The 27890-nt window shown below is 38.1% G+C and overlaps 1 protein-coding gene and 1 long non-coding RNA gene across 4 annotated transcripts in view; one reads left to right on the top strand and one right to left on the bottom strand.

Moving 5' to 3' along the window:
- The window catches only part of Sol1, a 531756-nt gene that overhangs the window by 425824 nt on the left and 78042 nt on the right, over positions 1 to 27890 (bottom strand). The gene's annotated exons all lie outside the window — the stretch shown is intronic.
- The window catches only part of LOC139990701 (uncharacterized), a 155359-nt gene that overhangs the window by 124250 nt on the left and 3219 nt on the right, over positions 1 to 27890 (top strand). The window contains exon 3 of one of the 2 annotated variants that reach the window (XR_011800629.1): positions 19652 to 19867. The exons of the other annotated variant lie outside the window; for it this stretch is intronic. This is a non-coding gene — a long non-coding RNA (uncharacterized lncRNA). Of the gene's footprint in view, positions 1 to 19651; positions 19868 to 27890 lie in introns of those variants that run through there. 2 annotated transcript variants of the gene reach the window in all.

Genomic DNA, 27890 nt, shown 5'->3' with positions numbered 1-27890 from the left:
AATTAGAGTTCCCAATGATTTCTATCCTAAATGATAAGTTTATTGATAAATGGGTCTATTTACAACGAATTAAACAGGAAACGATGGTTATTTAACATGAACTAAGTACAGTAATGTGCTATAACTAAGACAACTAAATAGATATTTCATAACTTACAACTAATAGTTTACAACTCAGAACAATTTGGCAGCACAACTCTCGACTCCTCACAACTCGACTCTTAGTTAACGACTGCCTGTTAACTCGTCTTTCTTTCCTAAGCATCCCTTTGTCTTTTCTCATAGCCTCACCACGTACGTGTTTCGTAACCTTCCGCGGTCATGGTCTCGTAGGCCTTCTTCCGCGTAACTATTCGACTGAAGGAGCGACAACACATTGGTGGACCGCTCGGTCCATTGAAGTTTCTAGACCCTTTTGGCCTATCGGCACTATCGGCCTAAGGGCTTCCTCACAACATTGTTTATGGTTCACCCGATATTTCTTAGGCAATCTGTCCACGATACTATACATATAAATTACATATAGTCATAATTTAATGGTTCTTGTTAGATATAATTCTACTTTCTAAACAGAATATTTTTGTATGTTGAATGTTTCGGCTTACCCTTACTTTTGTCCACCACTGTACTTAAGGGGGATCGAATTTAGGTGGTCAATCTTCGAACCCACCTGTGCTGTACTTAAGCCCATCGATAGGTCAATTACTCGAAAAGCACCGAATAGGAAGGATTCGTTCAATACGGCGAATGTCGTATTTCAGGTGAGGCGTATTAATCGTAATTCGTAGCCGTACAATTTCAAAAGAGTTTCAGAAAATTAGCAAAATTCGAGTTCCTAATTTGGCTTCTCTTCTTTTCCGCTTTGCTTAATGGCGGCTGCGCGCTCTCCTCTTTTTCTTCGTCCCTATGTTCTCGCATCTCTTTACCCGTCGCCGTTCCTCTTTATTTTCTCATTTCCTCTATTTTCTTGTCTTCACTTTGGTCTTTCTCCAGCCGCCCCTTGCGAACCCTCATGCCTCTAAAACACAACGCAGTTACACCTTGGCTGTACCTGCACGATCGCGTTTGCCCCGATTCGCGATCCATTCAGCGACATCTCCGCTCGCTTTGACGCATCAAATATGAACGGGAGACGCGTACTCCCGCGTTATAGAATACACGCCACCCGGAATTTATCAACGTCGCGACCCACGCTCTTTTCGTTTCGCACGGCGAATTTCAAAGCGCACTCTGTGATCCCACCTGTCTGCCATCGACGTTCCCCAAGGCTTTGTTTAAAGGTCGACTTTGCTGAAAGGTCGACTACCGTTCGACAGTCAGTCAAAATGATCAATTGTGGAGAAGTAGTGGTTGTGCCTCACGATAAATCATATTACTGCGGGTAAACCGTCGCTGTTTTATGAAACGTACATTTAGTAGCTACATAAAAGGAGAAATTGATGGAATATACGATATGAAAAAGTCGATTTTTTAGCATATTTATAAAAGAATTGATCATTTGAAATTCCAAGTTTGCTTTGAAGTAATAAATTGGAATGTTTAAGAAAAATAATGTTCACGAATAAACATTTAGCAATTATTTCTGTTGAAGTAATTACATCAAGATGAACTCTACATCTTTACTTTTATTTATGAAATGTCCAGTTGGACAAAGTTAAGTGTAAAGTACAAATTTAATAATAATAAAAAAAACCTTTGCTTTTGTACATCCGTCACCTGGAGACCGCTGTTACGAAGAGAATAGAATTTAGTCAAACAAAAAATTCAAAATAAAGAGAGGTCCATATTATTGTGCCCTTGTGTAAATTATGTTTTGGGTTACGAGGTCTAGAAACAAAAGAGTTATAAGTAAATTTCTCTTGCTGTTTCTTGTAGCCTTCAGCTAGAACTACAAGATTAACTTTTTGGTAATGTCCTTTGCTATAAATATATGAACGAGCTCCCTTATCATGGCTTCTTCTATTGTATTGTAAGACTGCAAGAGCGAGAATCTGAACCAGCATACACTATGCACTATACTTGTACTTATACATTATATTTATACTTATACCTTTATTTATTTAAATATATTTTTCTATTACAAATTCATCCACTCGTTCTTCTATCAGTCAACCTCAGCAATTTCCATAAATAAACTGCGAGGACAGTATACCGGGAATTTTAAATTAATTTTTACTCTATTTTACATATTTATAGGAGATATATGGCACATGCGGTGACTTTCATATATATAAAGAAAAGTAAATAACACGGTAGAGAGTATAGTCTCTTAATCGTTCATTTTACCCTGTAAGCTGCTGTAAAATCGCCGGGGAAGATCATTGTTTGGTCACGTTCAGTCGTGCTGACTCGAGAATTTTCTAGCCGGTGCTATTTATAACCGAATGACATGTAAGGCTAATGGGCAAAAAGTGGGCTACTCCTCTGAGAAAGTGCAAGCATTTAAAAAAAGGAGTGGTAATGATGTTCATAAACTAGGTCTTTTGTTTCAAGGGATACGTTCTATGTTCGATTTATAACTTCACGACTGTCGTTTTAAAAATCATTAATTATCAGGGGAAATCTAGCGAGTCACAGAGGCTGTACAAAAAATAAAGCAAATGGATCTGGTAAGATATCTCCAACTCTGAATCAATGTTATGCAGTCAATTAGATGAATAAGAGGAAATGAAGAACGGTGCTTAAGTCGAAAATTCTACGTGTGATCGCGTAGCGATTCTGGTGTGCCGTCAAGTAAATTGTAATACTTAATTATCAGATTAAAAACAGAGAGCACTTTTGAAACAAACAGAAACGTGCATTTCGAATCTTAAAGGGAAAACAACCGGAAAAGAATCAGGTTTATTTATACCAATATTATTGTGTTTTCTCAATGTATCGCGCGATCATAATTTTCTAATTACCATCATAAACAGAAACATAATATAAATCGGAATACAACCTACATAAATGGAGTAAGACCCATGCACATAAAATAAAACTTTGCTCGTTAAAGTTTCTACGAGGTGGCAACATGTAAAACGTGATTCCAATAAACGGATGGTTGACCCATTCGACGCCACAATAAACCACGATATTAATACCCGGAAGGCGTTATCCAAGTTCGAAGCTATCTTTTTCGTGTGACTTCACCACGGTTCTCTCTCTCTCTCTCTCTCTCTCTCTCTCTCTCTCTCTCTCTCTCTCTCTCTCTCTCTCCTTCTCCAAGGAATTTACGAGGCAGCACAGTCGCATTAAGACGCCCACAGCTGGTGGCCACGGTTTGTATCTCTGCAATCTCTTTCCGTTCTCCGCGAGAGCCGCCGCGATCTCACGAGCATTATATCGTAGCTCGAGAACCCTCGCAGGTGATTCACGGATCGCTGATACTAGCGCGCCGATCCGCGCCAGCCAGATCTTGCCCGCTGATAGTCTAGTCGGTACATGGTTATGTACAAACGGGGGCGGCGTACATAAGCTTCGAAACATATTACCAAGTTCGGAGAAGACACTAGAAATCACTTAGCAGTCGATCGCAGCGCTAGCAACTAGCTAGCGACGAGTTGACTTTTCAAGATCGTCGACTGACACCGCAAGCTGAGTGATCCCACGACTCGCGAAATCGGCGTGTTTTCACTGCAGACTTGCGAAAGACACTGATGCCCTGTTGAGACGAATGCGGCATTTGAAATGGACGTGGTGTGAAAAATATAAGTGAGAATTTCCGCGTGAGTGCGGAAGAACGAACGGAAGAATTAGCTTCGGCAAGTCACGCGTTTAGAAGATACCCTATGTTCTTATATACAATAGATCTTCGCTGCTGTTAGACCACTAGAATGTCCGGTAATTAGTATGCAACGGACGTTCACGGAAAGTAGACAGAACAGCGATACACTCAACGATAATATCGGAGCAACGTCAGTTCGCGTGACAAGTCCCGCTCGGCCACCAGTTCCATTCGGGATAACATTCGAAGCCTTGATGCTGGTCACGACTTTTGTCATTGCTTGGCACGCGAGCGTCATAAATGGGTGTAGTCAAAGTTGGCGTGATGAAGCAGCTTATCTATCTCCGGTTCGAAATCCCTCGCGCGATGCAGCGGAGCCAGAGATCCACTGAAAGCTCCGCGCTACTTTCAGATCACGCGATTACCCCGTGGACATAGAAAAGCTTCTGTTAAAGGCTGATGGATAAAGAGAAAGAAAGAAAGAGGGAAAAGAAAAAAAGCTGCAGGGCGCAGGGAAGAAGGAAAGTGGAGCTCAAGAGAGGAATATCAGTTCGAAAAGTAAAACACCAGGCTAACAAGGAAACTATATACGGCGTTTGTATCGTGTTTCAATAAAAGTTTGAAACGAAGAACCTACAATCTATATTTCCACCTACATTCCTCCAAAGCACATCGACAACGAAGGTAACACGAACAAAGGTTCTGCGACTATACGTTGTAAGGTAATTGTATACTGGATCTGTCAAACGATCTTGCAAGTCGTCAGTCAACGACACCCAACACTGATTGCTATCTCCAGTGATCGAAATACGATACAATGCGATCGTTGCAGTATTACATACTCCGGAGATATGAGCATGACGAATGAAATCGAGCCCCGAAAACCCACTAGAGTCCGATGAGTTTCAGTTTCCAGAAGGTAAGTATACACGCGATTCGAAACGCCTGATCCGTATCGTGCAATTACGGCGAATGCAGTTTCGTTGTTGACTCGGACTCGATTCTCTATTATTTGCAAGCCTCGGAACGGGGAAATTAATTCGTTGTTAAATACTACTTACATTGTTATCGACTCTGTAATTGATCGATTAGCAGAGTGTGCAGTTCGTCTCTGCTTAAATGAAGTAGAGGGACGTATGGAAGTAATTATTGACGCGACGCGGCGGCGATATCTGCCCCTTGGTTATTTGCACGAGGCGAACATATTTTCGTTAATCAATGACCGTATCGATGCGACAGGCGTGGGGAATGTTAATTGCATTGTCCTGCAACGAGAAGTTATATCCATAGAATCGTGTCGCGTACAAATAAAAATGAAAATGATTGTATGTAAGTTATATCTGCGCATTTTGCTGCATTATACTTGTTGATATAATTAGCATGCTCATTTCATGTCGCATAACATAAATATATTCGCTCGAGGTGGAAAATATTTGAATTTAATTCATTGGAAGACATTCAATTTGGATTATGAATGTTATGAACTATAAGCATAAAACGGAAATTATTACGCAGATAATTGCTAGTTGAGGGATTTGAATGCGATTACGGCAATGTGCTTTTAACACTCGTATGTACGAAAGGCAAAACGCGGCAAGAATAATGTATCGCGTTAATCGCAATGTGCGAATTAAAGAAAACATTTGAATAAAGAAACAGTTGATGATATAGAAGAAACGTACAATATATAATTAGTAAGAAAAAAATTTTGATTAAAATTCAATGGCGATAACGAACCACGAAAATAAACATAACATACAATAAAACACACAACATTAAAGGAGAATAATATACGAAAACATAAATTTTTTGTTTCTTTTTAAATTACTCAGAAATTATTCGAGGAAACAAAATTATAATGTAAATTCAAGGAGAACGATCTTAAATAATATCGTTTTAACAATGTTCACTGAAATTAAATCGTGTAAGAAAAAGAATTGGATTTCTTCTCCAGATTGTATAAAATCGAAACCGTATAGAAACAGATCCGTATAAAAACAAAATTGGATAATTGTACACTTTCTCATATCCCTAACAAAATTGCACATGAAACCATCGCGTAAATTTTCCTACGCTTGCAAAGTCTTCTATTCACAATTACGTGACTTCATAAAAGAGCGTCGTAGTTACGTAGCTCGCGATTAGAGAAAGAAATTTCACGAATCTCGATCCAACTTGTCGAATAAATCTTGAAATAGTTCCTGTTAGGTTATCTGACCTGAGATAAGCTACCTTCCTTTCCGGAAACATCCGAAAGGTGGTAAACGGAATAACGAACAATTTTCCAGCGAATCCTCTCTTGGCAGGATCCCAACGAGCATCTATTTCATTACCCGGGATCGGGATGAAACTTGAAAATTTCGGTGGATATAACAGCAAGAAGACCGTGACGTATCGTGAAGCGGCGAAGAAGCGTAAGACTGGCAAAAAGCTAAGGCACGTTCGCCGAGATATCGATTCAGAGCAGCTGCCACGACTATTCCTTTGAGAATCGATGCCACGAAATAGACGAGGCTAAGTGGGCGCGAGATAAATTGAGAATAATACCTCCCCTATTCCGTGCACCTTCTTGCCACGTGCCGTTTTTACGAGATCAAGCCTTTCGCCACGATCCTTCGACATTGCCGTTTCCGTAACATCTGCTCGTGACGATTATTCTTGGACATTTTTCACTGTACAGTCCGCTCGAATTACCGAGAAAATTCGCGCGACACTCTTGGAACGTATCGTTGCACGCATACTAATACCAGGAGAAGTTGCTGTTATTCTCGTTGCTGAGCGAAGACCTCGAAGACTTTGGGAAACGTTTACTTTTAATTAACTTCCCTACGCCGGTAGCAGGCCGATTACTATTGCGGCCTGTGCTTGTTTTACTTATTTGTCTCTGGTCGTTTGCTCGGATCACCTTCCTTTAGGTCGAGCCAGGAAAGCACGTTTTAGCTGATCGAATTTCGATCGCTCCGCTGTTTAGTTCGATTGTTTCGTTGTTCAAACCAGTGCTTTATTTGAATCGTTTGTTGTTACTTTGAGATTTGATTTACTCAAGAGAACACCTTATGGTATGTGGCAAATTATAATTGCGTATAATCATATATAATAATTGCTTTTTACAGAATGGATGCACGTGAGAAATTTGAATTTCATAATCGAATTGTTTACGCGGGCAATGTGACGAAGTTTTAATACGTTTTACGTAATACGTAGAAATAGAACAATATCTTAATATCTTTTGCTGCTTTTATTTTATCATATTCTTTGATGATATATATATATATATATATATGTGTCGGAGATGAAAGGACAACGGGGTCACCCGTTGGAATTACTTGGAAAAACCTCAATAGCATTCACGAAATAACCCAGACACAGTCATTCGAAACTTGAGACAATGATCTTGGGCTCGAGGCGACGACCGGTCGCCGAGTGTAGCCACGGTCACAGGATGAACGTTCCACCTAACAGAGATATGAAGTTACATAGCTTTCCTTTAAAGAATTGGCCGTACCGACACTTGACAATGAAAAATTCCAGCGGCCACACACAGACCCCATTCTTTGGATAAGATGATCGCCAAATGCCGACGCATCATTCGCAGTTTATGTTCAGATAGCCTGAGGAACCGTTACAAATCTTAGGATCTGGTTAACTAAAGTCCTTCAGATTGGCAAACAGTCTTTATTATATCAGCCCGTATATCTGTCACCTATTGCGGCAAGATACGGGAGATCTGCTTTCCTCACGTACGACGCTTCCCGCTAGGAACTCTCTCTCAAGAGCGGCTAGCATCCTTTTCTAACCGCCAACATGGAGATTAACCAATTAACAGCAACGTCTATTTCCCTCACCCTCCGAGCGGAGGCTTTCTTTGACAAATCCGATGACCTCGTGCCCTTAGGCACATCCCACCATAGTTTTCCTCTGCAGCGTCGTTGCGACGGAAAGTCATTCCTTTTCTTACAGTCTCATTAGTTAGATACCTAGTGTGTTTGTACGATCAGTGAATAATCTACGTCTTAGCAAAGAGTTAATCAAGCGATCCTTGTATCACGAGGAGTAAGTCGAATCCGACTTAGACTTTGAAGCAAAGTAGATCAGTTATCCCGTGGGCCGTGGATTCGCTATATCGACTCCACGATCATTGTCATTATCGTTCGAGTATTGAGGCCGGTAGTTTATCTTGTATTTGTGACAATAAAAGATATCATCGATTGTACAACGACGATGAGCGACCCTGGCGCAGATTCTTTACACGCCCCAAACCCAAGTGCTTACGCCAACCCGACATATATATATATTCTTCATTAAATTACATATTTTTGTATTATTGCGTTACTCGAAATATCAGATTGGAAAGTTGTACTACATTTAAATAAAATTTCTAAATTTTAACAGTAACAATTACAATAGTGAAAATATGTAACAAGGAACTTCCTGACATCAGTAAATAAATCGACATTCATAATCTGCGTAAAAATACGAATAGGTAATATTAACAGGTATATGTTCAGTCCAACAAGTTATTTCAGTATCCAGTCATTAGCCTATTTCAACTATTTAATGTCGTACAGGTTGCAACGTACCGCGACTATAAATCGTTCAGACGGAAAAGGACGAAGGAAATGGACAGTAGAGTCACGCGAGGATCTGGCCGACTGAACGCGATAAAGAGCCAAAACTGTATATAAAAATCTCTCGTGAAATTTATGATATTGCCGGACAGGTTCAATTGTTTTGGCAAAAAAAAAAAAAAAAAAAGAAAAAAAAGTGAACGGCGATGCACGGTTCCGCCACGGTTTGCTTGACCGCATTTATTTCGGCAACTGTGTCACCAACAAAAGTTAAAAAAAGAAAAGAAAGAGAAAGAAACAATAAAACGAGAAAGAGAAATAAAAAGAAGAAAGACTTGTTATTTGTTTCGTAAACAATAGTCTTCCGGCCTTAATCGCGATTGCACATTGTTATTCACTATTTCACGGTATCGTTCGAAACTACTCGGGCAGAAGAAGACAAAGAAAAATTTAGAAGGACGAATGATATTATGTAGACCGACGATAATGACATATTACTGTGCACGCAAAAATGACACACTATCGTCAAAAACGAGTCATCGTCAGTGATCAGTCTGGAGTCCACAGGTCAAAACTCACATCCCGACTGACTACCTTGAGAATTAGTTATCAATATACTGCGAATTTTTATGCATTTATGAAACACGTATGTACATAACACAAAATATCGGGAATATAGTACTTACTATAATATTGAGTAGCTAATACAATCTTCTATCTAGGTTCTATTTTTCTAATTATCGTTATAAAAATATGAACTTTTACAAATATTTGCAGTTTCTTCATCAGACAGGATGAAACAATAAAAAAGACTAGTCGCTTTGCGAGTGACGCGAAGCGTATTTTCGATATCGAGCTGTCGACATGACGAGTCTTAGTCAAGTATAAGTTTTTTTTTTCATTATTTAATTTATACTTTACAATTTATCCAGCTGGACATTTGGTACATTTTTCTAACTTCAAGTATAAGTTGAGACGAAAATTCTTATATACACGATAGAAAAAACGGTATTCCTTTACCTAGTTTCGCTGAAAGTCGAAAATTCGCGTATTTCTGCACTGTGTGAATTCCATTGCGTAACAACGGCGACTAATTCTTCGCGAATCGAATCTGCGGCAGAACGAAGTGTCTGTTCGTTTGACAGATTTCGCGGCATGCAGAGATCATCAATCTAGGAGCAGGTGGTCACACTATCCACGAACAGATTAGGAAAAATTTATACGTCGGGAGCACTACTGTTTTTTCTTCCATTGGCTGGGATTTGCGCGCGACGTTCAACGGGTCGAATATATTTTTCTTCGTTATTTTGGATGTGTGTGTGTGTGTTTTTTTTTTCCCCAGCCACGAACATACACGGTGGCACCATTGGGAAGATATTTATTCATGAATCCGAAATTACAGTGTAGCCGCGACGCTTCCGTTTCACACGATCGGTTGCGCCACGTCGCGGTCCGGCAAAAGTTACACGAACCCGGCACAGTCCCTCATATTTCATGGTTTTTCCGCACTGTTTTCTCCCTCTCCCCCGCCACGATGCAAATGTTAAGTATATTTGAATTGCAAAACGCGAGGCGCACGTTTAAATAAAAAGCAAAGATTGCGCGTTTCGTAAAGATCGAACACGGTTGATCACGTTCCACATGGCCGTTTATCGTTTCCGTGTTTGTTTACGAATACGCCACTTTGTGCCCGTTTCGTTCAGTGTAAACTGCAGCGAAGCTGAAAGTATGTTTGAATTCTGGGAAAACATAGGAAATATATTAATTCATCTGTATAAATAAAGTGCACTTAGTTGGCTGTTTGGAATTACGAGGAAATAAGTAACGCTTTTACGTATTTTTATCGGTGAAACCAGCGATGTACAGATCTATAACTCGTTTCGTTCAATATTTACAAGAAAATATGTCTGCCAAGAATTGTACAAACATTCTTACGGTGTAGAAATTTTCGAAGGGACAAATGTCGACGAAAATGTCGATTTGAGAAATTAACGTTTTCTGAACGTACGTAATAGAAGGCATTCTATGTACCAACAACTATGTATCTACAACGTCGATACATAAATAATTTGTCATTGACTGCAATTATGTTACATAAACGTAATTTTTATAAAATTTCTGTTACGGGGACAATGATATAGAATAATTCATTCTTTTGATAATTCTAAATCACTTATAAAATTAAAGATGTAAACTTGATAATTGAAATAACCACGCGTAAAACTAACTTTCATACTTTTGCTCCAGCAACAGTCGAAGAATAGATAGTACGTAAAAAAAGATATCCGATAAATCAATTCGCTCCGTATTGTCCACTGTCAAATGGACAACGAATACAATGCCATCCTCTCATAAATGCTTAATCTACACGTAGTAGAGCTGCACAGGCTTCCAGCAGCTACATCAAAATTCGAAGCGTCCATTCTTCACTACGTTTAATATTGACAGAATACATTTGCAACAGCGAGCTCCGGAGATGTAGTTCAATAGTTTATGTTTCTCTGAATCACCCAACCGTTCTAGGGTTAAAGACAGATATTGACTGAACCAGTGGACAGCATCCTCTATGGACCATCCAGATATTTCCTGCATTTTGTACAGCGGCGCTCTCGAGCGGAAAACTTTTCACGTAATATCGGAGGGGATATGTAGTTGTGGCGTCGCACGATCGACAATGTTCGGTCTAAAGGAGCCACGGTTGCCTGTTACAAAGTATATGCTGTTCTCCAAAAATTGGTGGCCATAGAAAGATCAACGGATACTCTTGATTACAGCTTTGTTGAGTGCGGGATGGGTGGCAAGAGTATCAAGATATATTTTTTAGTTTATTTTTCCTTCGTTATTAAAAATATTGTTGCGACTACAACTTCAAATCATCAATTTCCTATACCTTTATCCATTGTATGCAAGAGAAAATAAAATGTCAGACGTTCAAGACACGACAGAAGCGTCTTTACGTCTTTTCGTCGGTGCACCTATATTGTCCGCTTAGAACAAAGGAGTCTCGTACATTTATATCTGATGACGAAGTGTAACCAACGAGTGGTTTCGAAATGTAACTACGTATATCTTGCTATAGAAATCCATTACATCTGGTTTATAATTGGCTGTAGAACTTCGTTGTTCCTTTCACACGAAACTAGCGAGCCCGTTACCCACAATGAATACCTCAAACTGAGACCTGTATCTAGTGCCCATTGCTCTGGTTTAACAGTCTCGATGGGCAAAACAAATCTCTCGTTACGGGAACTGTGTCAGACAATTCTCATTCTGAAGCACGATGCTTCGGACGTTTTTAGGACCCTTCGCTTTAACTAATGTTAAAAATTTTCCTCGTTGGAACTCTAGTCAAAAGTTTTAGGACACGTCCTCAAGCACATCCTTATAACAAAGTAATAATAGACTGAGGTTGTAGCATATCCTGTACAATTTATCCACAATTGACAAAATTTCAAATTATGTCGACAACAAAGCACGAAATAAAGAGACAATCACATTTTCTTCCTTTTTCATGTTTCAGCAAATTCTTTCTTACGAAATTCTTACGAATTACCTATTCTGTATATAATTACGAACAAATGTAAAAGAATCTCCCGATACACCAGCGGCTCACGCGAGATAATTTATTTTCCGGCTATCTTTCGCGCTTGCTGGTATACATACTTTAATCAATAAGTTCCGCGGCATCGCGCGGTTGTTTATTTCGACAGCACCCGCGGCCGAATATCGTCGGCATTTCAAACAGTTGCACGCAATTCCTTCGAGTGCCGTTCACCGTAAGGTCAGTCGATATCGTGGATATTCAGTGCAATAAAAACACCGCTGCCAAACAAAAAGGGGTAAAAACGAACGATTCTTCGCAACCCATGCGTCGAGCCGACAATAGGAGCTCGTTGGGCGATGTATATTGGATATGGCCGAATAACATGTACAAGCGGGCGTGAGATGATCCTTTATAAAAAAAATAAGCAAAAAATATGGTATAAAATTTGTTCGCACGAAGTTCCCTTTTCAAGAAAATTAAGCTGGAAAATTTGTCAAGTATACTTGAATTTGGCTAATTACCGAATATATGTGAATAAACGTTTTGGTAGGAGATTACTGTACACGCGAAAGTGAGTCGAAAATGTAGCGTGACATTTGTTCACAAGACGCTTTGCTTCAGAGAATTAGGTCGATTCTTAACTAAACATATTCAAACTCTTCTTGGAAATGAATGAAGCCTCCGCGGGAAAAATTTTATTCCACATTTTTTGTCTATTTTCGTACACAGAATAAGGTTCTGCCAACTGTTTATTCATATCTAGTCGTTAATTAGACAAATTCAAGTATATACTTGACAAAATGTTCGAGTTCGATTTTCGCGAAAACTAAACCTCGAACGAAAAAATTGTATTCTATATTTTCTCCTTATTTTTTCACCAGGCGTCGCCTCATGCCCCTTTGTACGCGTTATTCGACCTGTATACACCGGTTAGGGTCTCGGCGAGTGCGCACGTGTTTCCGAATCGAAATATGTGGATCGAACCGAGGGTATATGGCATTAGCGAAATCGTAATTGAAATATTAATTTATGACGCGTAACGACCACGCAGTAATTAACACGCTCTGTAACCCTGTGTCGACGGACGTGCAATGCATGCATTACTGCGACACGGCCGCATTACATAAATACTCGGCTTTAGTCTGCTCCCGGCCAGATCATAATGGGCAAAGTGTACAATTCGACTATTATCCCGCCAATACCCGGCGGTTACTATGAAAATCCGCGGATGTATACGTACGTATGTAACGAGCATCGGCTCCGATGAAATTGTTCGTGAAGGCGTAGAAGGTATCGTTGTACTTCGAGAGCTTCGGCTCACCTTCCTGCGATAAAGTGCGTTTCTCGTGGCAATTATTACTTATATATCTTCTTATCATTATACAAGTTGACGTTCTAATGTTTTCGTTATAATTGTTGTATTAAGTTTGTTATCATCTGTCAGTCGAATTCATGTAGTAGGACACTATCAGCACTATAAATTCTGTAGCAGAACGTTCAAAAAAATACATTGAATTCTCCGAGTGCAGGGATTAATACCAAGAGAATGGGAAAGATTCTCTTAGTATTATTCTACTATTCTATAAATCCTCCCATTCCTTTCCAATTTTCAGAAGAAAGTTACCGACGTTATTACGCGGAGTAATGGATGAAGAATAATATCCGAGTCTATCACGTTCTCTTCATTATTATTCCGATATCATCGGCAACATTAAGTCGCCAAAGCTGCATGGAAAAACATTCAACTTTTTTCATCTTAATTCCCGAATGTCGGAAAGTCCATCTCCCTGTGGGAACGTCTTCGTAACATCTATGAATAGCCGCAACGTTCAATTTCGTTTGCATTTAAATCGGAATCAAAATATTGCTTCTACCGAAAAATCATTTTCGCCAGTCAACGAACAATGCTTGGTCGGGAAATGCAATCAAACTGACGTTCAACGTTAACGAGAAAAAACGCCCCTTTGGGGTATATATATGCGTACAATATAACTTGGCAAATCGCACTTCTGCTCTGTTTTGTTTCGATCTAAAAGATTTCGGACGTAACGTGAAAGTCCATCGAAGACGAAGAATCAGAAGTTCGTAAACACGGAAAACTTCTTCGATTGCTCAAACAGTTAAGTAAAAAATTATTTGTAAATAATGTATTCTACCTGAACATAATATAGAGCTACTTTCCCTATATTACTCTTATAACAAAAGTAATAAGGTAGTTGAAACTTTGAAGAAACCGCTAGGTAGCGGTGTACAGCAGATATTCTATACTTGCCGATACGAAGCCAATTCAAGAAAATTCCGAAGGCTAAAGAAAATCTGTGTAAGATGTAAGTGCGGAAAATTGAAGAGTAGCGAACAATATTGAGAGGTGTGAACGATACGCTTGATTTCGATTATTCCGCGCGTAAAATAATAGAAAAACAAGAAAAGCTGCTAAATTCGAGATATCTCTACTTTCGATTCTTAAAATAATTAACTCGCAGATAACAAACTCGTTTCTCAACTTCCTCTATCATTTATCATAATGCTGAAATATCGTCATTTATCGTAATATCAAAACTGTAAATTTTTAAAAATGATAGAAATTTCGTGTACACATGCAACATAGAAATTTCATTTTCTGCAAAAGTAAAAGTGCGTATGTAGGCTTGTCTTCACCAGGGACTTGAAAAAAAGCCCCGGACAGCAATATTAAGAGAGGTGTTGTGGACGTTCTTAAAGCATAAATCGTCGGGCCATGTCACGGCCGTGATACACTGCAGTATTATCGCTGGCCTAACAATATTTTTCAGCCGTTTGCTCGCATCGGAAAGCGGTCGCTTGGTCAGCTGCTAGCCGGCTATGTATCAATTATACGAAGCTGCATCGTGCACGAATAAATAGAATCGGATCCGTATATGTGGTGGTAAAGTGAGAGTGGTGATGGTGGTGGAGGGCGTGCGATTGCGACTTCGGCACATCCCGGGTGGTAGTCCGCGAACGCTCGTCCCCTTTCACGGTGAGATTCGACGGATTGGATAGGTCGTACGATAAAACGACCTCACTGGGACCATTCCACGATAGATTGACCAATATGATGGATCGATTGCTCGGTTATATCGCTCGGTGACCATCCACGCGTACCCCAACTACGTTCGCGAGCACTGCAAATTAGGATCACCATTAGTGCGGTTAAGCCTAGTATCGCTCATCTCTGAAGCTTCCTACACGATTGTTTGTTGCACGTTAGGAAGAGACCAAGAATCTCGAACAATATTACGTGCGAGCAGTTTCGACTACGTTCTGGCTGGAATCCAAGTGAAATCTTGTACCGCGTGCGTATACCAATGTGTCAGTCTGCGAATCGTTGCTTTGTATTATTTCGTGGGATACGTTGTTATACCTTTTTTAAACGTATGTACTGCGGATTGTGAAACAGGTAGAGATAGAAGCGTTTATTTCGTGGGATTTGTGGTTAAGCGAATAAAATTTGCGTTTGCGAATCATACGAGGTAGAATTTCTATAAATAAAATCTAATCTAGTTGTAAAATAACACATCAAGTACAGAAATATAATGATTTCTGAAAATTACCAATAAAGTAAATTTTGAAAACTATGAATAAACTGAAGGAAGAAGGTACCCAATCAAATCAACCACGATTTCGTATTTGGTTTTGTTAATCTAAATACTTTTGTTTGAAATGATTCCCCTGCAACAGGTACACGCGAAGTAATAATTATGTATCTATTAGAAAACGAAGCATATCGAACCGATGATATCACAATTTTTGTAATCTTCTTAGCAGCTCTAATGAAGTATGAAATCCTACTATAGTCTAAAGGCATGAGAAAGACTAAAAACGTAAAATTTAGTGTTACGTCGCGAAGCTTGATATGGATCGTGTTTCTAACCGTCTCTCGCGGTCCTCTAGCGTCATACACGAATCGTCTCATCTTCCCGACGGGGCATACAATGTATCGACGAGCGCATGGTTGCCGCCCAGCCGCGAGTTCCAGAAACGTCGATTCGATCCGTTCTTTAATTTCACAAAGAAGTCGGCATACGTGATGATCGGCGCGAGCTGCGGCGTGATCCGAGCGCGGAGGGGGTCGTCTCCCCGAGAGGACAAGAAATTTATGCTAGGGCAGTTACTCTTTCTTCAGAAATCATATCGCATATATCTTAAACCCTGACGAATAAAATCGCGAATTCAACGAACATCGATAAATATCAAGTCAAGTTCTCGGCGTTCTACCCATCAAATCGATCAATCTTCGGATTAATCAATTATTGTACTTTCCGACACGACGAAGTCCAACACTATCTGTCGACGCAATAAGTATTGTAGGCTGATTAAATAAATAGATATAGATTATATAACTGTGGATTCCATTATATTAAAAACCAATCACCCCTATTATCCCAAAAGAAATAAGGGGATCGTCCTGCTCGTGGTGTCGATTCGTGCAATCGTAACGGGAATTTACGACTCCCGTTGACGCGCTACAACGCGACCGCGTCTCCCCGCGACTGGACGAAAATACATTTAGAATAATGCAAATTTTTAATATATATTTAGTGTATTATTATCTACGTCATATGTACATTATAATTTTTCCCTCATCGTGTATATCATCTCTTGATGAATCATCGTTACTTTTTTCTTCATAGATGCGAGTACTTAATTTCTGGCGTTTCATTTATGGGGCAAGTAATTTCTACATTAAAGCAAACTGCAAAGGCATTGAAGAACCGAAGAAGCATCTATTACTAGATTAAATTTTGACAAAACTGGTGGTCACGTTTTTGTAATTATGTTCAACAATGATAAAAGCCTTTTGCTAAATTAACGCAAATATTAACAGAAACGTCCGCGAAATACATTTCACTTTCTTTTATTTCGTCTCGTTCCGTGTACAATTACTTCCAATTAATGTTCCATGAAGTGTTCACTAACAGAACGGATGAAGCATTTTGTTTCCAGTGACAATAGGAATTATCCCATTGGAAAATTGCATGAAATTTTTCACGTGGTCCTTTCGGCCGCGAATACCGAACAGCCTCGAAAACTCGTTTCGTATTGATTAAACATCACGATGAATAGCTGATAAGCATTGTATCGCGACATGCACGTTACGTGTTAGGTTCCCTGTCAATAAACGCACGTTCGAACGTTCAACGTTTGCGTATGTCGGAGTGCACAGTTCGTATTGTTCACCGTTAAATTATTTTATTAGATTTACAGAAATGTTCTATTGGTTTCAAGCAAACACGTACGAAGTTTTTACAAAGAGAATAAACGTTTATTTCTGTGTTATTCTGTAAGGCAATTTCCTTGATTGTCTAGGATCCATTATCATCTTCCAAGTAGTTTTCCAACCGCTATAAGATTGTTCGTTTTTTGTTATTGAAAACTTCTTTATTACTTTTTAAGGTTTTTCCATTTGAAAAGTTTTGGATTACGCTAGATAGATAAGGGAATTTAGAATGAATTGGATTCTACAGATGAGACAGATCACTTACACAATTTCTAAGATATGTATTATTATCTCCTATCATCGTTACAGAGGGTCTCGGTGATGATGGTCCAAATAAGATGGGAATGATTCTACATGATAAAATAAGTCGAAAATATAAAATAAATTTTTTTTATTCGAAGCGTCGTCTTCGAAAAACTCGAATCACGAACAGATTGAAATAGATTAACATAATTGAATGTTATGAATTAATATTAAAACATGTGTGAGTCCGAGTGGAGTCAATCATTTTTACGAATTCAATTAACGTACTTTCCTCTTTTAAACGGCTACTTTATTAAGTTAATTAACCCGATGAAAAGAGGTCGCAAAGTGAAAAAATGTATGGGAACTTTCGACCGATCGTACAAAGGCTGAACAGTTAAGTCAAAGGGAAAGAAAAAAAGAGGAGTCACACACACGGTAAATGTTTTAAGTGCACACATGCACAGCCGTTTAAAAGTAGCTAAAATATTATATCTTATGTGTGTATGAACTATATTAAAAAGCGTAAGAGGGCTCTAGCTTTCTAATTTCTAGAACTAAGCCAGAGAAAATAAGATGGAAATATATTATCGCCGGTCGTTATTTGCAAAGATATTCTATAAACTATTTATTTATGTAGCGGGGATAACTATTTTCGATGTGCTAAGAAAACAGTTCGTATCGGTTTGAATTTACACAAGAATGTATGATAAAAATACGCATACAGTTGGGTAAATAGTAGTCGAAATTTTATATGAGACTGCATATCACCAAAAGTATGTTGTAAGAAATACAGTATATCATGTGAATGCGTCACGTCTGCGGGCAAATACGATCGATATATCGTGTTTTATCGACAGTCAGTGCATGGTGTAAAGTTTTCTATGGATATTTGTGGTATTTGTGGTATTTGTAGATTTTTCTGCGAACATTCATATTTACATGAAACCTTTTATTGGTTATTCGTAAAATATATAGACTTTTATGTGAATGTTCGCGACACGTACAAATTTTTTTTTTTTTTTTGTATATGCATTGATATACGCGAGGCTATTTGCAATCTGAAAATTTTTTTGCGAATATTCGCGATGTATCTATATACATTTTTGAATTATTTATAAACAAGCTGTACCATGTAACTTTCCGAGAGAACAGATCTGATGCTTGATCTATAATTTTCCTATTTGAAGTGCATTAATAGTTTTACATAAGTCATATAGTCAAAATTATTTATCATATTCTTTGTATAACGAGCCATTTAGTATTGTTTTTTGCCAATCATTATCCTATCGCCTTTCCTTTATTTTATTTTATTATTGTAAATAGATATAATACGTTACTTTACTCCAAATAATTAATAGTTTCAACGACAAATTACTAAACTACACTATATAGCTACTCATTCCAAGGGAACACCAATCTCACCACGTGACCGACCACAGACAGAAATTCAACCGCGCCAAATTTCTTGCCCGTTTGGAGGAGAAACGGCGCGCCGCCAGATTCTCCACTTACCGAACAAGAAGTTATCTGCGCAAGGTCGCGAGAACACGTCGAGAACTATGGCCATTAATTACGTGGGAAACAATCGTTCGTCATTTTATTCTCACTTTGCACGCATAATCTACTCGCACGCACACCATACGTGCAATATCTACATTGGTTGATATTATATGAATTTCATTTTTACGGAGTGTATAGTCACTTTTGACTCTGACGGTATAGAAACGACGACAGACGATTACTCAAAACGATTCTACTTGAACGACACGCTTGCGTCAAATCCGTGACAGACGTGCAAAGGGCGCCGTATTAATGAACTTGGTTGCGATAGAGCTGGATTCCATGGAACGGCCAACGAAACTAGCCAGCTTGAAATGACCGGTTGTACGATTGCCCGCATTTCGATTAACCTCTTTCGTTAATGAGGAGCCGGTGCGTCGAGATTCGCGTTGAATGTAGCAAGGTCGATTTTCAAATGCTGGAGAATTCTCTCCCTTTGCCCACTAGACCAGACCAAATCTCACGAGTACCTTTTGATTTTCCTAGCATCGATTCACCACCCCTCGTCGAAGAAAGTTTCGCGAGTACCCGCTTACGAGGATCGACGCAAATATACTCGAGAAGATTGCGCAAAATAGTTTCGAGTCAGCAAGTATTCGACGAAGTGGCATTGTTTCCCTGTGCATCGTAGAATGCGTGCTCGTCTATCGGCTGTAATTGCGGATACATGCTTCGATCGATAGAAGATAGAAGGATAGTTGGAAATGTGTTCGGTTTTTGGATCATACTGCTTCAGAGAAAATCTTCTCCTTCTTCTACTTTTACTTCTTCTTTTTTTTTTATTTCAGACGACTGCCAAGCGAAGAAGTTCGCACGAAATTAACGAGCACAGAAGAAACCAACGTTCTTTTATCGTGGGCATCTAAACTTGCGGAAGTGGAAGAGCTGTGGTGTGGAGTTGTATTATTATTTAAGAGTTCACTTTATTGGAATGAAACTACTTTTCACAGCATATAGATCTTTCGGGATTGTGCCTGACTTGTGATTGTAAAATATACAAAATATAAGAGGAAGTATGAAAAGAGTTATGGAACTATGGCATCTGTTTTCTTTTCCAATAGGTACCTGTTTACCATGTTGGATTTTTTTCTCTCGTAATATATCTGTATTTTGAAAATAACAATTTTGATTTACAGTGGTTTAAACAATATAAATGGTTTTAAACGTACGTAAGATAAGCTAGAATTTAGAATTACCATATTTAAAAATGATAGCAAAATCTAACCTGCATATCTGTCGGAAAAATATCATTGTTAGCCACTAACGAATCGCCGAGATTACGAATTATTAAAATTAACGTTAAAGTATTGCATCACTTCTCAAATTTTCATTCATACTTTGATACTAATTTATATCAATTTTCAATATTTTCTATTATTTAATAATATTTTGAGAAAAGACGTTAAATTTCCTGCAATTAATATTTCATATCTTCTTTCAAATAAAAATATTCTGAATTATTAAAAGAACAGTTATTTTGTCGAAGGAATATTCGTCTTTGTTGAGGTTATTAGATGTGTGAACAAAGAAACGTGTGGATAGATTGTAAGGTAGAAAATATAATTTAATATAGAAGTGTAAATACAAGTAGGAATATATATGTAAGCTGGTCCAGATCCGCACGCTAGCAGTGTTACCCTATGACTAAAGGAACGCCGAAAAAAACGTCGCACGTGTGCCGCTTATCGTCTGTCGTCGACGCATTCTTTTGTCTATGCGCTATAGACGACATCGGCGCCTTGTGAAAGCCGAAGACCAGATGTAGAGTTTTCTCAGAAGTATCGATCACTTCAACAGTCTTGAAATACGTTACGTTTATTGATAAAAGTCGCGATTTCCAAGCGTTAGGAATCATACTCGATGCCCAAAATCAACGCAGCCTTAAAGATAGTGAAAATAAATTATACTTCCTTTTCATCTCAGGCGAATGGAATATAGCGATATCACTTTTATCCCGAGGATTCAATACTCTTTTAACTTTTTGACAAGGTTACAAATATGCTATTTATGAAACTGCAGTAACTTGAAAGAGCTGGAGCAAAACTTACACAAAAGCACATACACATTCGCTTGCACTGCAGTAACTGATAATACATCAGAGCCGAAAGAATGTTGCTTAGTTTATTATTGCGAATATATCATTTATAAGCCTTAGAAATACAGAAAAAAACATTTTCTTTTGTCATAATTACTTATAACTTTTATTAAATTTCTTTTTACGTTTGCAATAGGAGAAAGATTTTCTTTTGGCTTTTATCTAAAATTTAAACAGTACAAAATTTCGTTAAAAGTCTCCGTTATACATCAATACTTGGATTATCTATCTATATCCGTTTTCTGGAAATTGTTCAGGAGAATAATTCAATGATACGGGAAGACCGTAATTATATAATAGCTCCAAAGATAGGATTCTCTTTGGCAAGAATTCTGCATCAGTTGAAGGTAAATCCAATTAAAAATTGATGTTTAATATCGTTATGGGCTTCTTATAAAAAGAGTTAAAATATTATATTCTTTGAAAGGATTTCTCATTTAATACAAGGGAGACCAATTACATCAGAATAAATGCATAAAAATCGCTTTTTAATTTTATCAGAAGGATCTCCAATAATTGGTTAGAAATTGATATTTCATTCAAGCGAGATAAACAAATTTAAGGAAATGAAGAAGTGTTCTAATAATATTTGAACTGTATATAAAAATAGCAAAAGAAATAAAATTAGTGCACGAAATTTCTCTAACTAGAATTTGTAGTGAAATTATGGGTCTACAGCTCATCAATTAAAGTCAAGGGATTCTATGTGATAGGATATGGAGAATATCTCTGCCGAATGGCCAAATCGCAATGGTTAACAAAGTTTCATGCAGTGTTGATCAAACCTGTCGCACGAGATTCTAATCTTCTACTGTACATGATTGCATGAAGAGGATTTCGAAGTAATTTTCATCCGTGATTAACGATATCTTGATGACAAGCGACACTTGGCTCTCAATTTCACCTACATGTAATAATGTAAATAATAAATGCGATATCTTCTATTTGCTATCAATTGATGCTGAAAGTTCAAAGAACGTATTTTGGAGATACTCCACATGATACGACATAATATTTTTTCATGAGTTTAATAACAGTAGTAACATTTAATTGAATAAAAATGGAATATTATACAATAATCATGAGTTATAAAATATAATAGTTGTAAATTATTGGTAGTACTGAAATTAGATGAAATAGGTTACATAATAATAGGATCATAGGGGAATTTTCTCCCCTCCTATCTCTCTCTCTCTCTCTCTCTCTCTCTCTCTCTCTCTCTCTCTCTCTCACTCTGAGTATTTATTAGATTTCATATGAAACGAGAAATTTCTGCAAAAAAGAATTTATTTGAATGGAAGTCCATTCCTTGCATTATCGTAATTAGGTAGTGAAAGACAAAAGGGATAATAGATTTTTTTTATTTACTGAATTCATTTGATTTCATTTATAATTCTGTTCGACCTAACTAAATTGCGTTTATTTGAAATTACAGATATTTCTGTGATACAAGGCACCATCTGTTCTAGTCCTTCTGTTTCAAAACGCTACAATATTCGATCGTGTTACGACACTTGTCGTCTACATGTAAATTACATTCTGCATTTACATTCTACAGTTGACCCTATTTATTCGTACGTGATCACACATACCATCGAAATATCAAGAGCTAATATCTCCCATCTATCTCGATTTTGACACCTACGTTGAATACGATGCTCTTATGAAAGCCTCGTGGAACTTTAATTACTTTAGTGGAAGTTGGATTGCAAAATAGCATTAAACCGCAGACTATAGTAACGTATAATTAAATTATTTCAGTACGACTGATATTCGTTTACGTTTTCTACAGAATTCTGTAAGTGAAAGTAATAAGTTACCATCGTGCAGCGACCCATGTTACTAACCTTTTAACCTGATAAGAATTAAATAAATTACGTGGGCTAAAATATTTCCAACAATGTGAATAGCTAAGATAACATTGTGAGAGAAAAACTGCGCAGATACAATATAATATTTGGCAAAAATTAAATGTTATAGTGTGTATTTACTGCGACTTCCAGGGAAAGATATATAAAATTTACGTGGCAGTCAACGTGTTAAACGACATTTTCAGTTAGCCAGGACTAGTTTCCTTTTACTTCGGAACAAAGCCAACTTCAACTAGTGAAATCTATTCGATGTTAGATACAATATACTTTAAGTATCGAGTATTCGACAATTTTCCAAATAAATTATTCTCGGTTGTATTTTCCGCGAGCTTATTTCCAGCGAGAGTCAGTCAATCTCGAATTCGTCGGCGATCCCTGAAATTGAATTCACACGACGCTAGATATTCATTACGAATCGACTGGCCGCGTATATCGCTCGGAAATTTCTCTTTTTTCCATTTCGTTCCTCGATGCACAGATTTTTATGGTAACGACACGATTTTTCGCGTTTTCAATTGTTTCGCCGCGTTGCAAATAGTTCGTCATTGGGAGTAGACGCTACTCGATGGCGGTGTGAACGTATCGATTCTATCGTCGCCGATGTCCAACGTGGTAGAAAGTATTTTCGTGGTGAAATCATTCTGCGACCTACTTGCGCTTGTACAACCATTTGCGATTTGTCAGCATGCGGTGATGTGTCGGCGAGGCAATGCTTTCTTGAACCATGTCAGGTATTGGAGGAACGGTGCGAGCGCGAGCATTGTATCGCCTAGAATGAAAGTATTGTCTGTCGCGGTGGCGCGTAGTAGTACAGGTCAATGATCTAGCGGACGAGACAGCGCTCGAATTGCTTCTAGGAGCATAATGTTCCGGGAATGAGTAAGTAACATTCAACTATTTTTCCAGTAGATATTATACGACTTTAATTAATAAAGGAGGTTCATCAACATAATATAATTATAGCATTATAAATAAAATTCGTTTTGACGGACAGATTTCAATTAATACTAGCCTATATTCGAAGATCCAGTATACATATGGGCCGTTTACAGACCAAAGATGGAATATCCAAGGTACAGAACTTTTTACAATATTTAATAGATAAAGCAATTTTCTTCCTAAGTCCCATTACGTTGGTTATATTCATAAAAATATGAATCTGCATAACTATTCGCGGTCTAATTATAACATCGACAGATTTATAATACACAGATTGCTTTATAATAGTTTCATTTATATAACAATCCCTATTTCCTTCTTTTATTTTAAATATCTGTTATCTTCCTTGTTATTAGGTTCCCTATATTCACATTTTGAAACAGCCACTTGCTAAGAGCACGCGTTTTCTTCTCAATTTCTAGCATTTCCGCGCCTGTATTCCCTAAAACCCTTTTTCCCTACACCGTATGAAATCCACGCAGTGGTTCAATACAAATAAATAAAGCGGCAACGCTTGTTCATATGCCCTGCGACTTTATACCACTTCATCTTTTGGAGGATTTTCTACGAGTCTCGTTCTGTCTCCTCCGGTAGAAGCAAGTTACACGTCCGTAGTAACATACGTCAAATATATGCGAGGAAGAGAGCGCGTACCAGCTGTCGTTGGGCCTCGTTGCCGTTCCCGTCACGTCACTGCTATGTGTTGCCACGATAAATCTGGCATGCCCGAATCTCTCTCTCTCTCTCTCTTTCTCTCTCTCCCTCTCGCGTTATTACTTCGCGCCGTTTCCACCGGGAACCGGTCGCTGGTTACACGTCGTCTTCCAAACCGCCTTGCCGCCTTTTTTCCTCTTCAGGAGCAACCGTCGCGAGATATTCCTTATTGCCACGCCATTCTCATCGCACGTGCCGCGGCGAGTATTATCGAGATGGGAAACAGAAATTACGGTCCGATATCTTCCTGAATCACAAGGACGTGCGCAAGTTCTGATATAAACGCAGAGATGCGTCCATATTTACGGAATCAGACGTGATTCGGCCAGCAAACGAGGCCACTAGCTGCTACTGCCTCTTGGTGCAACTGAGAAGATTGCCTGGTTCGCGTACCGCAATCGTGTTAGGCGTATGTAATTTCCTAGACGCTTATTTCACTGTTCTTTGCGAGCAACGAACACAGAAGTACGTGGCTTAGTTGAACGTTAAATAATTTCAACGTCCACGTTGCTAGTTTCTTTGTTTATCGATATTCGATTTCAAGCGGGTTATAAATCCGCGATTTTTAATGACGTAAGAATTTTTGATGCGTGCAACGCGTGACTATTTAGTCTTAAAAAATGTTACCAGTTGCGTGCACTGAGTGAAAGATGATTGGAACAGAGAAGACGAAATTTGGAACTACACATGACGGCTGAGTAAAGAAGAGAATGCGAACGAACAACCGGGAAGAACATTGCAAACTGAAACGCGATCTGTCGTTTGTCGGTACATCGAATTCGTTTACACTCCTATAGCGTAAATAAAAGAGTCATTATCGTTAAATAATTAGCCACTGAATTTCATTCATGCGTTTAAACTTTCAGTTACTAAATAAAACGCTGAGATAAAATATTGTACAGAAACAATATGTGAAAACAAAGATATTCGATGGCCACAGTGTAGAATATCAAAGCCAACATGCATGACGGGAGAAAATTAAAAAGACAGTTGGTCTGTACCAATATCCGGGATATTGATTAAATAGAAAGGATGGCCGTTTGTGAAACTCCCTACAGAGTAGATATATTGAAAGGATTATCTTAATAACAATCCATATCGTATACATTGTGTCCCACACTTTTCCACTCGAACTTTCCGTAAAAACGTTTGTTCTGACAAAACAATTTAGCCATTAAAGTATTGAATTGTATACAAGCGATTCATGAATACTGAGTTTCCTTTCCGATAATAGAACTTTCTCCACACACAGGAGTATTGTACGTAGAACAGGGGAAACTACTAAGCAGTAACGATTTTGCCATTATTGAAGTACCTCAATAGAAAAAGCAGCATCGAGTTGCCTTTACTGCCAACTAGAATAATTGAACATGTTATCCCGTACAATTGCAAGAATGGGCCAAGAGCTGGGATGATCTTACCTAGAAATAATATTTCGAAATAATATATATTAGAGCTTTCTCCTTCGTTAGACAGAGAAATGAGAGAAGAAGTGTCTTTTATAATTTTTTTAAAGATAGATCAATGACGGTATGTTTTATAAAATCGATGAAAAGTAAACTGAACTGTGTTAATCGTATTAACGACTTTCAAATGTTTTAATTAAACATATCTTTCATCTATCGATTGATACATAGCAATAAAGGAATATTGGGATACATACGGTAATAGTATTGGTGAAAAACTTCCATTTAAGATCGTAGGCTGTACAACTTTTTAATCTACCTGCGATCTGTCTGCCCTCGAAATCCAGACAGCAAACCGATCGAAAACAACTCAACTTTGCTGTTCCACGTGTTCATAAGACGATCAAGTTCCAGAAGGAAATTCTCGCCTTACTATCGAGAGAATTCCAGAGATAACGGAGAAATCGCAGTTGATCCTCTTCTTTATTTAAAGGTGCTTACAGAGTTCGAGATGCTAAGCCAACGATCGCTCGCTTCTCGATAATACGAAATTCTCTCCTTTAGTTTCAATTGAATACCCGTTAAAAAAATGAAGTTCCCGTTATAACACTTGAAATAAATGAACAATATGAATAGAACAATAGCGAAAAGTCGTATTTCGTTCCATCGAAGTAGTATAAAACATTTTTATAGAACCCAGAAAAGAATTAAAGCTATTAAAAAATAAATGTAAATACAATGGCGGATAAAACAAGGTTTAAAATTGACATGCTATAAATTCTAGTATCTTTCGTACCAAAACGTGTATACCATATTGACAACATTATATTTATTCATTGCACCTATTGATATAACTCCATTTTGTAAAGTTACGTCTTCTTATTTTATACACTTTCTTATACGTAAGCTATATTTATACTAAAATCTAATACTAGATTAACTAAATTACACTTTAAGGAACATTGCTCAAAACAACATTTCAAAAATTTCATTATTATTTCATTTAAGTAGCTCTTCGTCGATAAGATGCTTCCTTACATCTACTAGATTGATTTCTGTTGAAAATCGTGGATCGTAATCGCCGAAATAAATATGTAGGAACACTTACATTACACGTAGAGATGATAATAAAATAGTTTTGTATTTACTTAATATGTGATTTACAAGATATTCATAGATATCCATTGTACGTGTTTCAGCACTTTTCTAGTCTCACCATCTTTCCACCACCTTGCGTAAGGAACAGTGACATTCTTCTGTTCTATGAGACGCTGCGCACGCACATACTCCCACACACACTCATACTCATATATGTGTATCACTACTGCGCGACTATTCCGGTGTAGCACACAAAATTACATATATCTCAATAATTTCAAATAAGTTCGCTTCATTACTATATATCAATTATTACTAACAAACTAGCCAATACTAAACAACAAATGACTGCGCGATATATGCATACAGTTAGTTAGAATATACAATTATTTCCACAAGATAAAATCGCTCCTTGCTCTCACAATGCATGAATGAAGATCCGGGACCAATACTTCGCATCCAGCGGTCTCATCATTCTGCATAATAATTGCAACAAAACAGTCTGCACCCTTTTACTGGCGATTCATTATCATTTCTTAGCGAACTGATATCGGATTTTTTTTTTTTCTTTAATAAGAAACTTGTGGTGGATAATACGCATGGAGAGAAGGTGTGCACACAGTTTCCTTTTTTCATCGGGAATTTATTGAGAATTCTGGAGAAACACCAACGACCGGTATTCATCCGGATGACGATCAGCAGGAATAAGTTCAACACTGAAATTGCCAACCGAGCAGGAAAGCCTGACAAACTTTTGCGCAACTTAGGTAACAAGGCGAGCTCGTCAAACAATCGCGGTGCTAGGCCACAATGAAACCGCGGTATTGCCAATCGGTTGAATTGGGTTTCGGCTCTGGCTTTCGAGTTTCCGTTTGATTGAATCGATAAGGGCCGGGTCAGCCGA

This window comes from Bombus fervidus, chromosome 9 (assembly GCF_041682495.2).
Source record: "Bombus fervidus isolate BK054 chromosome 9, iyBomFerv1, whole genome shotgun sequence".
In the NCBI taxonomy this organism is placed as follows: domain Eukaryota; kingdom Metazoa; phylum Arthropoda; class Insecta; order Hymenoptera; family Apidae; genus Bombus; species Bombus fervidus.
This window is presented reverse-complemented; position numbering and strand designations above follow the sequence as displayed.